The sequence below is a fragment of the Gallus gallus genome, chromosome 2, assembly GCF_016699485.2.
Source record: "Gallus gallus isolate bGalGal1 chromosome 2, bGalGal1.mat.broiler.GRCg7b, whole genome shotgun sequence".
NCBI classification, from domain to species: domain Eukaryota; kingdom Metazoa; phylum Chordata; class Aves; order Galliformes; family Phasianidae; genus Gallus; species Gallus gallus.
In genome coordinates this window covers 108,074,000-108,089,012 of record NC_052533.1, presented here as the reverse complement: position 1 = coordinate 108,089,012, position 15,013 = coordinate 108,074,000, and the positions used below count along the sequence as shown (strand labels likewise).

The window sequence follows — 15,013 nt, the reverse complement described above, 5'->3', positions numbered from 1 at the left end:
TTATTCAGACAACATTTTCCTACAGTTGCCAACATCTGCAAAGGAGGCCTTAGCACACAGCTCAGACTATCCAAGATTTTTTCTTTACTCTTCTGCAATACTGTTGGTTACTGAGTCTTTTCTCTCACTCTTTAAAGGCAGTACTTGAGTATAATTTTCTTGTGTAGGTTTACCATGCTCCTGTATCATCCCTTTTTTTTCCAGCAGAAATTATTGTGGGACACAATTGCGGTTTTAAATTTGAATTTCTCCTGTATATTTTGCAATCTCATCGGAATAAAATAAAGAGCCAGGTATCTTCCTCTGCACATGCATATGACACTTCTGCTTGTTCAGGAAATTTGGTGCATTCAGGAAACACTGGTCTTACCAGGTGTGAGCAATATAGCTATGCAGAACATTCACAGCATCACATCAGACCTATTGCATAAATACAAACTCTTGATCTGTGTCTAAGCGAGAACTCAGATGCATATCCGAAGTTTCATATTTTTCATGCTTTCAGAAGCATATCAAGGAATATCAAGGAAAACACATCAATCTTTCTCCTGAGCAGATGCTCTGAAAAAAAAGGAATTCTGTATGTTCCAGACAGCACAGTGGAGAATTCCACCTTTTTATGCAGATGAGGGTGAAAGATAAGACACTGCCTACATATGCAAAGGATATGCAGTACAAACCCAATCCTCCTTCTTTCACACCTCAGCCCAGGAGCTGCAGATTATAGCCTTTCACCCTGTACTGCACACAATCAGAGCTCATCTCCCAAGCATAGAGCTGGTTTTATGCTGGAGTTTTTGAAGTGCCTGGTTCCTGTGAATAGATAGTGTTCTCTTTTTTTGGCTGCCCACTAAGTAATACCTGCAGAATATGTCTGACAAACATTTGAAAGGTCAGGGTCCAATGGCTAACAGGAAAACTCATTCTAATGGCTCTATACACAGAAAAGGGTGAGTGCATTTCACAGCGTGTCCTGCAATCCAGGCCCCTTGGTGTACATCTGGTTACATTGCACTATGTGTCAGGACAAAATATTGGGGAGTGACCTCACTTTACTATAGAGGGAAGATAGGGCAAGGTACATTTCAGTAGGTCACCTACTCTGAAGTGAGGAACAACCAACACTATAATGTGTGACTCTATTCCAGAATCTAGGTCAAATCATTATATCCTTTTTTTTTTTCTTTAACATTATATATACTTCCCATAAGCCAAAAGTTAAAAATATTTCTGCCAAGAAGGTGCATTCTACAGGCAGCATGGAAATAGCAACACATCAGCTGTAGGTCAGTAAAAGAAAAAGACCATAGGACATCTTCATGTGACTTTGTGGCTTGCCTTCCAGGCTGCTCTGTTCCACAGGCTGCTCTTGCACTCAGAGTTTACATGGAAAACTCACAGAAGAACAGTCTTGTACGTAATGGCAATCAGTGGCTCAAAGGCAAATGTTTTCCATCCCTGTACTATTTTAAAAAGGGACAGTGTTTCAGAGACCTTCAGGAAAAAGGGCATGCTTAGATGCTGCCCTTTTTAAAATCTAACCTACTCACATTGACTTGAGAAACAAGTTCGGAAAGTGCCACCAAAGAGGTCATACTGTAAATTCAGGTTGAAATCCCTGAATATAGACTTAAATCATTCTCCCTGGCCCATGCCAGGACTGCTGTGCTGTGAGTCATGATCCATCCTGCTCTCTCCCCTTTTCACACCTGCATGCCTTGTAGACTGGTGGTTAGACCACTTGGAGGTGCAAAACTGGTTCAATTCCTACCAGGTGGGGTGATGCCTAAAGCAGGAAGTTCCTGAGGCTAGCCAGGCGCTCAGCAGTGCATGACTCAGTGAAAGAGGATGACTCTTCTGAAGATTCTGTGAATGCTCTTATAACTTATTGCAGGGATCTCCAAAGACATAGTTTAAATCAATTAAGCATATTATCACATATATTAAATGCAAACTTGTGAGAGCAAGTAAAAAAAAAACTGAACAGGTTGCCTAGAGAGGCTGTGGTCTCCATTCTTGCAGATACTCAAGATCCAACCTGATCTGGCTGATGCTGTTTGAGTAGTAGATTGGACAAGACAGTCTCCAGAGGTGTCTTTCAACCACAAGAATTCTGTGATTCTATGATTTTTGGGGGGGAAGAAAAAAAAAAAGTGTTTTATTTTCATGTGAGTAAAAGGCATTGGAAAAAAATGAAATTATTTTGGATCTGACAAGTGAAAAGCATTTCACTGGTTTTAGCTGCAGAATTATAAATTCAGTTATGGCCTTAATTGCAGTTAGTGAGCTCTCTTAAATTCAGAGCTTGTTTTGATTCAGTTGAGCTACAGCAGCATTGATGGATGTGTGTGGCACCACTCTGACTGGGATGTGAAATCATGTGCTTTCCCCTCACATGCAGATGCATTTCAGCAATGATTAATCATGTATTTTCTCCTTTGGCAGCCATTCACAGAAGTCTTCATTTGCAAGGCGTGACTTCTTTTTCTTTTTTTTAATTGTCGTCATAATGAAGTCCCAGTTAAGTGATATTTACTGAGGAAACTGGGTACAAATTTGCCTGATGTGTGTCAAAGATGGGCTAATTTCATGTTTTACCAATCTGGATTAAAGAAAACTCAAAAACAAAGGTTTTCCAACTGAGGTTTATTTAAGTTTCATAAAGTCTTGAATTGTTTTCCCTTGAAACATTTACTTCAATATATCTTTATCAATCTATACCTGTACATACATGAAGATCTACATGCAAGGACACGTGTTTACAACAATTTGCTGAGGCTCTCCACTGTTGAAGTAGTTTTTGCACATTCATGAGTACACCTAAGGGCTAAAAAATCTTTTCTGCGTGACAGATTTTGTCCTAATAATAAATACAGTGTATCACTCAAAAAAAAAAAAAAAAAAAATTAAAAAATCAACATTTGGACACTTATTTCTGAAATATAGTTTGATGCATCCCCAAAGTGTTCTTGACATATTTCTAATGCAACAAGTACTATTATATTTTGTTGTGGAAATATATATATATATATATATATATATATATATAAATTCTTAGGCATTCTTTAATAAGATCTATCAATGAGAAGATTGAAAATCCCAGGAGCAGTTGTACTTTCTTCTTTCTGTTGGTCATTGCCATGTTTCTTAATGTCAGATCCTCCAGACCCTGGAAAAAAAACAAAAACATAATGTTAGGCAAAAATATTACATAAGGATAAGGAATAGATAACAAGTTGGGCGTTAAAATACAGGCTTTTATGATTAAAAATATATTCCCATGTTTTATTTATATAGGCTTATGATTTATGTACAGCAAAAACCTTTAAAAGATGTGAAAGCAGTTTATTATGCTGATTTGAGTACATTAGGAAAAATCCCCATTCGTTTTCTCCTTTACTGTTGGATGCAATCTATTTAAACATTTGCAGTGGAGCAGCAAGCATGTTTATCAATAGCAAGGAAGTTCCTTCATTAACTGAATCACAAATTTGCCGCATATACTACTTTTTGCACCAGGGCTTTTCTCTCTCATGAGGAGAACTGCATAAACCAAAGTATTTATCAACCATATATATATAATTGAATACTATATAAACTTCACTCTGCTTTTGATGCCCAGACACAGGGCTGACACAGCCATAACATCAACAATCAATGCTGGCCATGGTGCAGAATTTCCAGTGCAAGGTTTTTCTAGTGTCTGTTGTCAGATAAGGCAGTGCTGGAGGAATAAGGATGAAGAAGGCGTCCCACCTTGCCTCTCTCCTTTACCTGGAACATCATTTCCAAAAAAAAAAAAAAAAAAAAAAACTGTAAAAACAAACAAACAAAAAAACCACAACAGTTGTAGGATTTGTCATGTTCAAAGTTGCCTAATAATTTCGGAGAAGAAGGGAAAAATGACTTCTGATAATAAAATGATTTTTAAAATACCTCTAACATACTCGTTTTCTTTCATTCCTGTTCATCCCAACGTGCTTTGCAATTTCATATAGTCTGACATTTATATTAAAGTAAAGGGGTCATCGGGTCCAATTCTGCAGAAAGGGACATCAGAGTTTAAAGCCTTGCTGATTATTTCTGCTTCTCAGGAACAGGCTCGGGATGAATTAGCACCCCTATTAATCATAATAATACATCTATGTCTTGGTTCTGAAATTCTTGAGATGTTTTCCTGAAACTGCTAACTGGTACGATACTAGCCAAAAAAACATTAAAGCATAGGCCTTAAGTCTCCAGTGAATCCTCCAGAAATTGCCCAGCATTCACAGCGTAATATTTCTGACAGGAAATATACACTTGAGATGTTTTAAGCTTGAAATGTCACATACACAGTCGAGCTTAAGCCTAAGAACAGCCTCCTCTGTTTCCGAGATCATAACACTACTATTATAATTGAGAGGATAAAATGCCACTTCCTTGCTTCCCATACCCCTCTCCAGATGAAATGTGAGTCACTTCATGAATTTCATCTATGGCAAAGCCTAATGGAATAATTTCAGCCTGTCCTGGACAACCCTGCTGCCCAATTCCCTCACACACACACTCACACACGTTATTTCTGCTAGCTTGGATTTCACATCCGCCTCTGCCCAATCGCTTGTGGCAGGCTCTAGTGGTAAAGCAAATGCTCTGCTCCTGTTTTTCCCCTTAGAATTGCAGATCACCGAAGAAGTAGCTTAAAACATTTTCACTTGAGAAAAATGTGATGAAATTGCTGAAGGTTCTGCAGTCTTGAAACACTAGCAGCCTATTGGCACCAGGATTATTCCCAGACATGATCTTTCCTTTGGAACCTGCAGTTGAATTTGCAGTATTTGTTCGTTTCATGCCTCCTCGGTGTAGTCTGTCTCTCTGGCTGATTTTCTTCCTTTCTTTATCTGAGGCTGGCATTTTTTCCACTCTCAATAATTAAGCCGTCTCGATGTTAGAGACATGCCTATTTTATCACATGTGTGTCTCGTACACAGTTGAAAAAGGAGAGCTCCAAGGGAGAAGAAGGCTGGCGTCTCTGCTGTTGAAACGGTTTCAATCTGGCCTGAATACTTTGCCTGCAGTGCTGCAACCCACAAGGGGGTCTTAACCTCTGAAACCTGCTGACTCAAGAGTAATTGGCCAGCATGATGCCACTGTGACCATCAAGTGGAACAAATAAAATTACCCACCATTTCAGTGCCGTGATTGTCCTCTCCCACTGCATGATTCCACGAATTCCCCGGAGGACTGACCTGCTTATAATAAACAAATTGTTTTCTGGGCTCCTTTTCCATTGCCTGTAGGGGAGTTACAAGAAGACAGAACCAAGCTGTGTTAACTATATTTAGTGAGATTTTTTTTTTTTTTTAATTACATCAGATGGTTTGGATGACTAGATACAGTATGATCTTTTAAAATCATATCCTCGAGAAGCAAACAATTAGAGAGAATAACATCTCCACAAGGAAACTCAAGTTTATACAGCAATATAAAGTTATAAATTTAAAGAATTCAAGAGGATTACACATACCCAAGCTGGATGTCTTAATTCATTTTCCTGGGCAAGACAGCTTAAAAGCAGGGATTTTCTTACACTATACACAATTTTGTAATTTGTTTGCATAAAATCAAGCTGTTTACACTCCAGGACATTGCTATATAAAGGTCATTGCCAAAACTTGCTGTCTCCTATAGCAGTATAAAAGTGGAATTTCTCCCATGATGGCCGTGGCTTTATTCAGATACACACCAGTGTAACTGAGAACTAAATTTGGCTTTCCATCCCTGTCTAAAAGAAGTTCAGTAATGATCAGAGGGGGAGTGATGGGGCAAGGGTGGGATAGAGGGGAAAGGGGTAGTTCTTATTCTTGTACTTCTCCTCCTTCATAACCACATAACAGCACCCTAATATCTGGATTCATGCAGAGGAAATAACATGACCTGGTAAACACATCAGTACAGCAAAGAGTGCAAAATTTTATTTTAGTGTTTTCAGTAACTGCCAGAGCTGATAATGGCCCTAATGTGGCCACAATTGACTGCAAAAGTGCAGGTTTTGTCCCAGTACCATAAAGTTTTGTACTAACACTGTATGAAATTGCAGTTGTTTTGAGTTTCCAGACTTAATTTGAAAAGAGCAAAACTTTTAGATTGCAGATGTGTGTGAGCTGTTGCTTTAGGAAAGCAGGTAAAGGGGTTTTGCAGAATTTAATCATGATAAAGAATAAACAGACCACAGTATAGCAAGAATAGCAAGCTACATTGCTTGCCTGCCTTCACTAACAGTAACCGTTTTAGCTGTCAGTGCCTAACTGAAAACACAGTTTGCTGTTTGTTTCTTCCTATTTCATTTAAAATCCATTCACTTACATCACATGCTTAAATGTAGGCAGATGATTAAGCACGTTGTTAAAACAAGATCTTGAAAAGCCAAGAAAAATGAATAGTTTTGTGTTTTTTTTTTCCCCTGCATTTTTTCCCGTATTTATTAAGTCTTTATTTTAGTATTTATATTTTAGGATTACCCTGTATCACTTCTAGTTCCACTTCGTTTGGCTTCGTAAGATATTTTGAGGGATACTGTACATATATTTTAAGTTTTTTTTCTTTCAAAGTTTTGAAAGGAACGTATTAAGAATGCTTAAAGAAAGAGCAAGAAAGCTTATCTGGTTCTTTCCATCCAAGGGAAACTCTTTGCCTGAACATATTTTTTAATCTGGAACGGTTGTTGTAAATTAGGAGTCTGACCACTGTTTCAAATTTAGCATGCATCCATTTAGCATTTGTTTTATTTCTCGGTAGATAAAGTATAGAGCAAACCTATAATGATTATACCGTACACAAGTCTTTGCCTTGTTGACATATAGTTTCTTTCTCTCTCCCTCACCTTTCACTGCTGCCTTAGTGTGTCCAGCATGAGAAATTTTATTTGGGACCACAATACTTTCAAGATGGGAAGGACAGTCAACAAAGCTAAATTATTCTTCTAATGCTTGGCTGATAAGAGAAGCCATCATTAAAGCCAGTCACCTCTGCTGGAAATTCTGTAAAAGAGGGAGGAGATCACTGAATCATTTTTAAACAGGGCATGTGTGAACTCCTGTTTCCTGTGCAAGGGATCTGTGATGGAGTGTGATGCATGAAAAGCCCAAATTCAGCTAGGTGCTAGGACTCAGGTAACAGTCTGTGACCTGTGGAAGAGATCCATACTTGAGGGGCTGTGACAATTCTCAGCTCCGGGAACACGATTTGGTCTTTTGTGCCCTACTGCTTCTTGCAACTCTATCTAAAGAAACAGTCTATTTTTGATTGTGTTGGGAGACTTTATCAAGTTCATCTTCTGAAAGTTTCAGTCTACCCACAGTACTTGTTACCCATCTGCTTTTCTCATTTATATTTTGTTACTTCTTGTGGCTGTTTCAGATTCTCCTATAAAGTGGTTTATAGTGATAGTTATAAAATACTTTTCTCTATATTTCTCCTTTAAGGGAACAACTGGTGGACGTCCTTGTCTTATACATTGAGTATTCATCTCAATCGGCCAGTGTAACAGACAACAAACACACAGAAAACAGGTCACCATGACTGCGAGGCATTTGAACCATACTGGAGAGCTTTTCAGATTTTGAAGAATACGCCATCTCATGGAAAGCATTTGCAGCCTCTGGACCAGTATCCATCTGGGTGCAACAACCAGCAGGCAGTTCATGCACTAGCCTTTGCTGTAACAGACACCCAACATGTAGATCGTATACTACATACACAGGTCTTTTGTAATTCACTGAGCTTCTCTCCCTCTCTACACTAGAGAGCCTGGAGGGCTGTCACCTCTTCCAGAAAGCACACAACACTCTGATACCACAGCATGCGATTGCACTCATACATATGTGACATATCAATGTATTCACAACTTCTCCCCGCTCATCTCTAGGAGGGGATCATGAAACTAGAACAGAGGATTCATTTTCTTTGCCTAGAGGCCCCCTGGGGAACAGGAGTAGTGGTACCAGTTGAGTATCCTTGCACAGGGGGGCTTTTCCACTTCTGTCACTTGAAGTTGATTGTATTAACTGAGCCTCTTAATGAGCTATGCTCTTCATTTAGCCAGTCTTAAGGAAGAAGACATTTCAGCAGCAGCAGCAGCAGAAAGACACCAGCTCCTGCACAGTCCTCTTCAAGGAATCTGCTGCTGAGGGAAGCTAGCACCTGAAACCCCTAGAGTAGGCTGCTGGAAGAAGTCTTATTGGACAGGGGGAGGTTTGCTGAAATCTGGGAGAGAAGACTTTTGCACAATTGGTTTTAGTACTCTGGGAAATACAGAAGGCCTTACTAGGAAGAGAGAGAAAACAGAGCCCAAGCATGAAGAATAATCGCTGGCAGATAACTCTACTTCTCTGTGAAACGTAATCCCCAAATACTTCGGCAGGAAGATAGATTATTCTACCATAATGACAAGCATTAGTCTCAGGACTCAGTTTTTCAAAGAAACTAAGTTTAAAAATAGACTTCCTAAACCTTAAGGGCTGGAAGCATATGCAGACATTAAGATTTGTCTGCAGCTCCTTACTTTACTCCTACACTTTACCATCTGCAAACAACTGCTGCAAATGACTGCTTAGGACAGACCTGGACTTTATAGTTCTCACTGAGGCAATATGTCACCTCTATTTATACTACTGTGATCTTATTAAAGAAGGAAATCCTGTCAGTAGTAATCTCAAATTCCTTTAGTCATCATAAATTAAAACTCTCCACTTCTCTCTTGCAACAAGATTTTCTGTTTTGCCTTAATGTGCATGCATGCACCCAATTAGTACGTGCTTTTTAAAGTTTTTGTTGTGTTTTTCAGTGAAATCCTAATGGCAACCAACCACAGAAATTCTCTAAATGTTAGTTAGTAGCTGCAGAGACATAAACTCACAGAAGCCTTGACTAATTCTTGCTGATAAACATATCCTTGATGTAATTATTGGCTTAAGTCAGAGGAAGTGTAGCTCTCCGGCTGCAGTGAGCAAATGGAATCTAGGAGCTCTGAGGATCTTTTTGTGGCCATATTACAGGGCGTCTCTGTGAATTTGGTAAATGTAAGTGTAAACTTTCTGAGCCTATGTATCCTTCTCTGTGAGATTGTTATACAAGGCTCAGCTTTTCTTAGGAAGAATTTGCAACTCTCAGTGAACTGGGTACTGCAGTTCCAGGTAGAAACCATGTTAGGAGAACATAATTTCTCTCCATGCTAGGCAACTGTGATCAATGATATTACACAGTGCAAAATATAACAAAATGAATGCATGAATTCTGCCTTAACTAACTTGCAGAGATTCACATAGAGATATATTTTTTTTCAAATACAGCTAAGTCTTCTTTATTAAAAATGGAAGGGTTTCGTACTTTCTTTGGAGATGCAGGCTCTGAGAGAGATAAGTCAAATGACAGGGATTTCTTGTACAGATCTCATGGTCATAAAACATGAGGTGCTTTCAGAAAGTGCAGCCAAACAAAAGGCCTTTCTATATTTTCATCCTTCCTGAATAGTTCTTATAACTCTACAGCAAACTTAAGATCGTCAGAGAGGGACTGCATGTCATAATGATTAATGTGACAAGGGAATGAGGAGGTCAACCAAAGGCGCTGCCATTGTCCATAGTCCTTGTCACAGCAGGTGATTTGAAGGGTTAAGTCCATTACAGAGAAAAGCAGAACATAAAAATTGAAAATTCTATGCCAGTGTGATATGGGGGAAGTGGTTTTGACGCTGAATCAGCACATGGCTTTGATGCTGTATGAGAAGTAGAAGCCACACAAGCACCTGAAAGCTGTTATTAGTGCACCCATTCACCTGTCTCTAGCCATGGCCAGTCTCTAAACACTTCAAAGAAATGCAAATAAATAAACAACTTGGAGGTCAATTTATGCATTAAGAGAGAAAAGGAAGTGGGAATTCCTTCCTGGCAAGTATAAATATGGTACAAAGCAAATGATCAACAAACAGAAATCACACACACCCTTAGGAATACCAATAAATCACCTACTTCCGAGCTTTCACTTTAAAATGAGTGTCTCAGACTGTCTTTTCTCTAAACATGAAAAAGTCTTCGAATTGTTACGGTATTTTCTACTCACTATTTTTTTTATTATTTATTTATTTATTTTTGGAAGACCATTCCAGGACAATGCCCCTAAAATACTTAGAAACCTCTTAGAAATCCTGTCTCCAAGCTATGACTGTAATGGTGAAGAGCAGTGCAGCTTCTAGCTAGAATAAAACCAGTAGATAATTCATACCATTTGTCCAGCTTTTTGAAATTGGAAGATGAAGTTAAGAGTTCAGAGTCCTCCTCATGGTCTTTGGCTCCTTTGCAGCATTCACCCCTAGAACCACTCAGTGCATGGGAAAGTTGCTGCCAGGAGAATACAAAAACCTCAGTTGAAGTGGTTATGACCTTTTTCACCTGGATACATTCAATTGCTGTCTTGGATAAGTTCAGAAAATATGCCAGATAGTACTCAATTCTGCTTTAGTGCACTCCTAGGAGATGTGTGAGACTGCTTTACATCTTCTACCCTGGGTAGTTATGAAGCCACCCAAGCTGATGTGCACAAGGCATTGTTAGGAAAGCGAGTGTTCTGTTCATCTCATGTCTATGCAATTTTTCTTGTAAGACCTTCATTCCATATGTGTTCTGGGTTTTTGTTTGTTTTGTTATGTTTTGTGTTCCTTTCCTAACCAGTTATTTATCTTCAATTTGTAAATGCTTTAGCATGGAAGTAGCGATACTGTACCATAGCTTCTGATATCACAGGGTTTTGGTGATAACAGCAGTTCTATCAGCAGAATTCACTTAAGAATTCAGTTAAGAGAGTTCATTTAAGAGAAACTTAAGTATACAGCCACTGTGACTGCAAACCTAGGATAATAGTAGTGCTATCGTTTTTAAAGTTACTGTTGCAGAAATAATAATAGACTGAAGAAGCTGTTAAAGGGACACTTAGCACACTTAGCACAGTTACGAAGAAATTACTGAAGTATTTCTGAATGACTAAAGAATCGTAAAATATTTAAGAAAAATAACTGTATTGAATAGACAATAAAAAGCATGGAATGAAAAACAAATATGTTGTTTCTACATGCAGAATGAAGTCATTTCCTCTCCCGCATGTATATATTTTTAACAAGACCAGGGTGAAACACATTTTTAACTGGAGGCTATATTTTGGGTTGCTGTGGACTGCATGTCTAGAAGATTCAGCATCATCACGGTATCTCAAAAAATCATAGAAACCATGAACAAAAATTAAACAAATTAAGCATGCTTCTGGTCAGCCAATGAATGACAGTGCTCATCCTACTGAAGATAATGTATTTGCTGCTTAATAGTCCTCATTAACAAAGTAAATATCCTTCTGGGTATATAAAGAGGTGGACCCAAGCCATGAAGCTACTGAAGTATCACGTTAGCATGAAAAAAAGACTATGAGAATGAAAAGAGGGAGGTGGTGAGAGGTGATTAATTATTCATCTCTGTTTTCTGCACATCTTGCAAATTCAGCTTTGGTGCCTTATGTCTTGCATCTTTGGAAATTATTAACTGCATGTTAAGAACATTAATTCATCATTATGGATTTATAACAACTGTATTTGCAATCAGCTCTATTATGGGCTTCACAAAACGTGCTGATAGCCTTTTACCCTATATATGAGAATAAACAAACATGAAGATTTTAGAGGCTCCCTCTGCTTATTTTAACTGCAATAAAACATGCTTCACAGAATGTAGAATTTAGTAGCTGAAAGAAATGGCCTCTCTTGATTTTGATCCATTCATTACTGTGCACTTGTTTCAATAGATACAACCTTTCCTCTGCGAGAAACACTGCTTGATCTCTTTCACATTCTGCAGACAATACAGTAATAAACCGAAATAAAGCCTGGTACTACAATGTGATGAGAGCCTTCGGAGAGCAAAAGAGGCTTCCACCTTCTTTGTCTTACAGGACTGGATACTTCGCATGACAGCAAGACTGATGGAAACAATGTCACTGGAGGCAATTCACACCTTTTGTCAGAGAGGGGGAGAAGAGAAAGTTTATATTATTTTCACAAGGATGATTTGTAAAGTGCTTTCCCATGAGCTGAAAGGGTCCTCAGAGCCTTACTTTCAAACAGTGATGCTGCTTACTGTGAAGTATATCTTGAAATTCAACAGCAAAAATAGCAATATTGTTACTCAGTCATTTACAGCTGAAATTTTCACTGCAGTTGCTTGAATGTGGCGGAAATCCCAGGGCAGATATGCATTTGAGATTAATCTTTTTGAGTTTGTTGCCTTAGAGGACACTGGTAACATATTACCTTTCTACAATAAAAGACGTAGATATGGGAAAGTCATCTAGTCCCCGTCGCTAACAGTGCAGATTGCCCTCTGCTGTGTTCCCTAGTGCTTTGTCCAGTCTATTTTTAAATGGACTAAGTGATGAGAATTTCTGCAGAGGAGAGTTCACAGGCAGCCCTCTCTCCTCTAACAAAGCTCTGAACAGATAAAGAATAATAAGAATATATATATATATATTTATTAAGCCTTCTCTCTTTCAACTACCGAAGCCCTTAGAATACTAAGCAGCCACCATAAATTTATTGTTCCAAACAAGATCAGCAATGTTAAAAAGAAATCAGTAATAATCATACAAAAATAAAATAAAATAAAATAAAATAAAATGAAGTAAAATAAAATAAAATAAAATAAAATAAAATAAAATAAAATAAAATAAAATAATGAAGCAAAAGACAGGACAAGGGTCTTAGCAGATGTTCAGCTCAGGAACAAAAGGATCTTGCAGTTAAGATTGCTGCTGCAAACCCTTTCAGCAGTATCCATAACTCTTGAAGTTCTAGGGCCAAATCTGGGGGGGTTTTAACAGTGCTTAACTGTCACTGCTTAGCAGGAGATTCAACACTCTTCAAGCGTTCTTAATATCTCACAATTCCAGACCTACACTGAGGAAAATTTAAGGCCATATTTCTGAAAAAGACTATTGAGACAACGGAAAAAAAAAAAAAGAAGAAAAAAAAAAAGCAGAGATATCAATTTGATTTGCTCATTTGCATCAATCCCATCAGGTGAGTGTTACAATTTTGATCATCTTGAAAATCTTCCTTCTATGTCTGCTAAATCTTGACTTACCTGTAGCTGCAATAATTTGTCAGGTAACAATAACAGTGAGGAATAGAACAAAAAATCTTGCTATCATCAAACTCAAAGATGCATTCAGGAAAAAGCATCAACCAAAAGTGAAGTCAAGTGCTTGTCTTTTCCATCCTTGTTTACCAATGCTAAATCCTACTGGTTGCTACTTCCACCAGCAGATTATTGCAACTTCTGTAGGGGGAGGAAAAAAAAGTGTTATATTTCTTTCTGACAGAACCATTAAGGAACTCTGTAATGTTTCAATCTGTGGTCAGTGTTCTGTTTTGCTTGGCTTGCTAAAGCCTCAGCCTCAGTTGGCATTTCCTAAATTAACAGCACATTCACTCCCCACATTAAGACAGTCAGACAAATGGTCCAGCCTAAACTAAGCAGTTTGACACTCATGTGCTTCAGCAAAGCTGAACAGCATCTCATGACGCTTACATGACTGGATGATATCATAATCATATGATAAAAAGCCATTAGGCCAGGACCAAAACCTAAAACATAGGTCATTATGTTAGATGTAAAAAAGTGTACCCATTTAATAGAAATAAAGAAACAAAAAAGAGTTCTGACACCAGGGAACATCTGGCTAATATTTACATCTCCTGTTTAATTTGGATGCTTCAGTTTAGTTTTCAAGATGGCAGTGTACAGAAACAAATTAAGCCAATCACTCTATCTGAAGTTTAGAAAACCAAGATTTGTTTATAGTTTCTCATATTAATACCTCATCCACTTGGCCAAAATGCCTTGTGAAAAATATACCTCAAACACACAATTCCCCTTTAGTAACAAAGCCGTAATTCAGCATAATTCTTTGTTGATGGGATGAAAAAGGGAGTCATGTAAACTTGGAGTATTGAGATGAACAGATAAAGTTGGGCCATAGGAAACGAAACAATCTTCAGTGCTGTAGGGTTAAACTGAAGCCCATTACAAAAGTCAACAGAATTAGCATTTTGGGCCCCATCCTACTTTCCTTTAAATCAATGGGATTTTGTCACTGACACCAGCCAAATCACAGACATGTTCAGTGTTAAAATAACATGAGCTGGATACAGTCTTGCAGGATGAGCCCTGTGCCTGGGAACTTACAAGTTTAACTCTGTGATGAATTTAACACAGTGCTCATTTCCAAGAGCCCTGAAAAACATGAGGCAATTCAGTGATGCATATGTAGAATTTCCAAAAATATTATCTCTAAAAGAAAAAACTGGCCAAGTGACAATATTCTTATGTCATAGGTAATTAGGTAAGCTCTAGAACATTCAGGTTACTAAAATGAGATACTGATTTCAAAATACCAGAGAGAATGCAAAGCCTGAGGTCAAATTTTAGTTACAAACCCAGAGGGACCAATGGGGAAATCTCTTTATCAGGCTTCTCTGTATCTGAACATACAAAGGATCTACCAGGCCAAAATCTATTCAGCATTACTATTATTGGCAGTTATAAATAACAACATTAGCATCAGTGAATTACAGTATCTAAACCCTAGATCTGGTTAAAGGGTCATGTGGTTTGTGCCGTTTTAGTCTACTTTTTCTAGAGGTGGAAGGAATGGTTATGGAGGCTCAGTGGATCCTTCCTGGGTCCACCCAGGTTGTCATGACAAAAACACAGAATTAACACTAAATTGGCCAGCTTTATGGTAGCAAGAGATTCACCTTTGTCTGCAAAGAGCTTAAGAGTAGAAGCAAGCCTAGCTGTTATTCTGAATGGCAGATATATGCACCAGAAGAAAACAATGCAAGCTTTGTCTCAGGTTTGTATTGCCCACAAGTCCATCTCTGGAGGAAAGAAACCTGAAGGGAGCCCTGTGTGTTTGCATCTTCTGCAGGCAG

At 38.2% G+C, this 15,013-nt stretch overlaps 1 long non-coding RNA gene across 1 annotated transcript; it reads right to left on the bottom strand.

Moving 5' to 3' along the window:
- Positions 1 to 2,548: 2,548 nt before the first annotated feature.
- On the bottom strand, positions 2,549 to 14,446 carry LOC107052711. The gene is made up of 4 exons (XR_003073932.2): positions 13,161 to 14,446; positions 10,264 to 10,379; positions 5,169 to 5,276; positions 2,549 to 3,169 (listed from the first exon to the last, which is right to left on the bottom strand). It is a non-coding gene; the product is annotated as an uncharacterized LOC107052711 (long non-coding RNA).
- Positions 14,447 to 15,013: the final 567 nt, after the last annotated feature.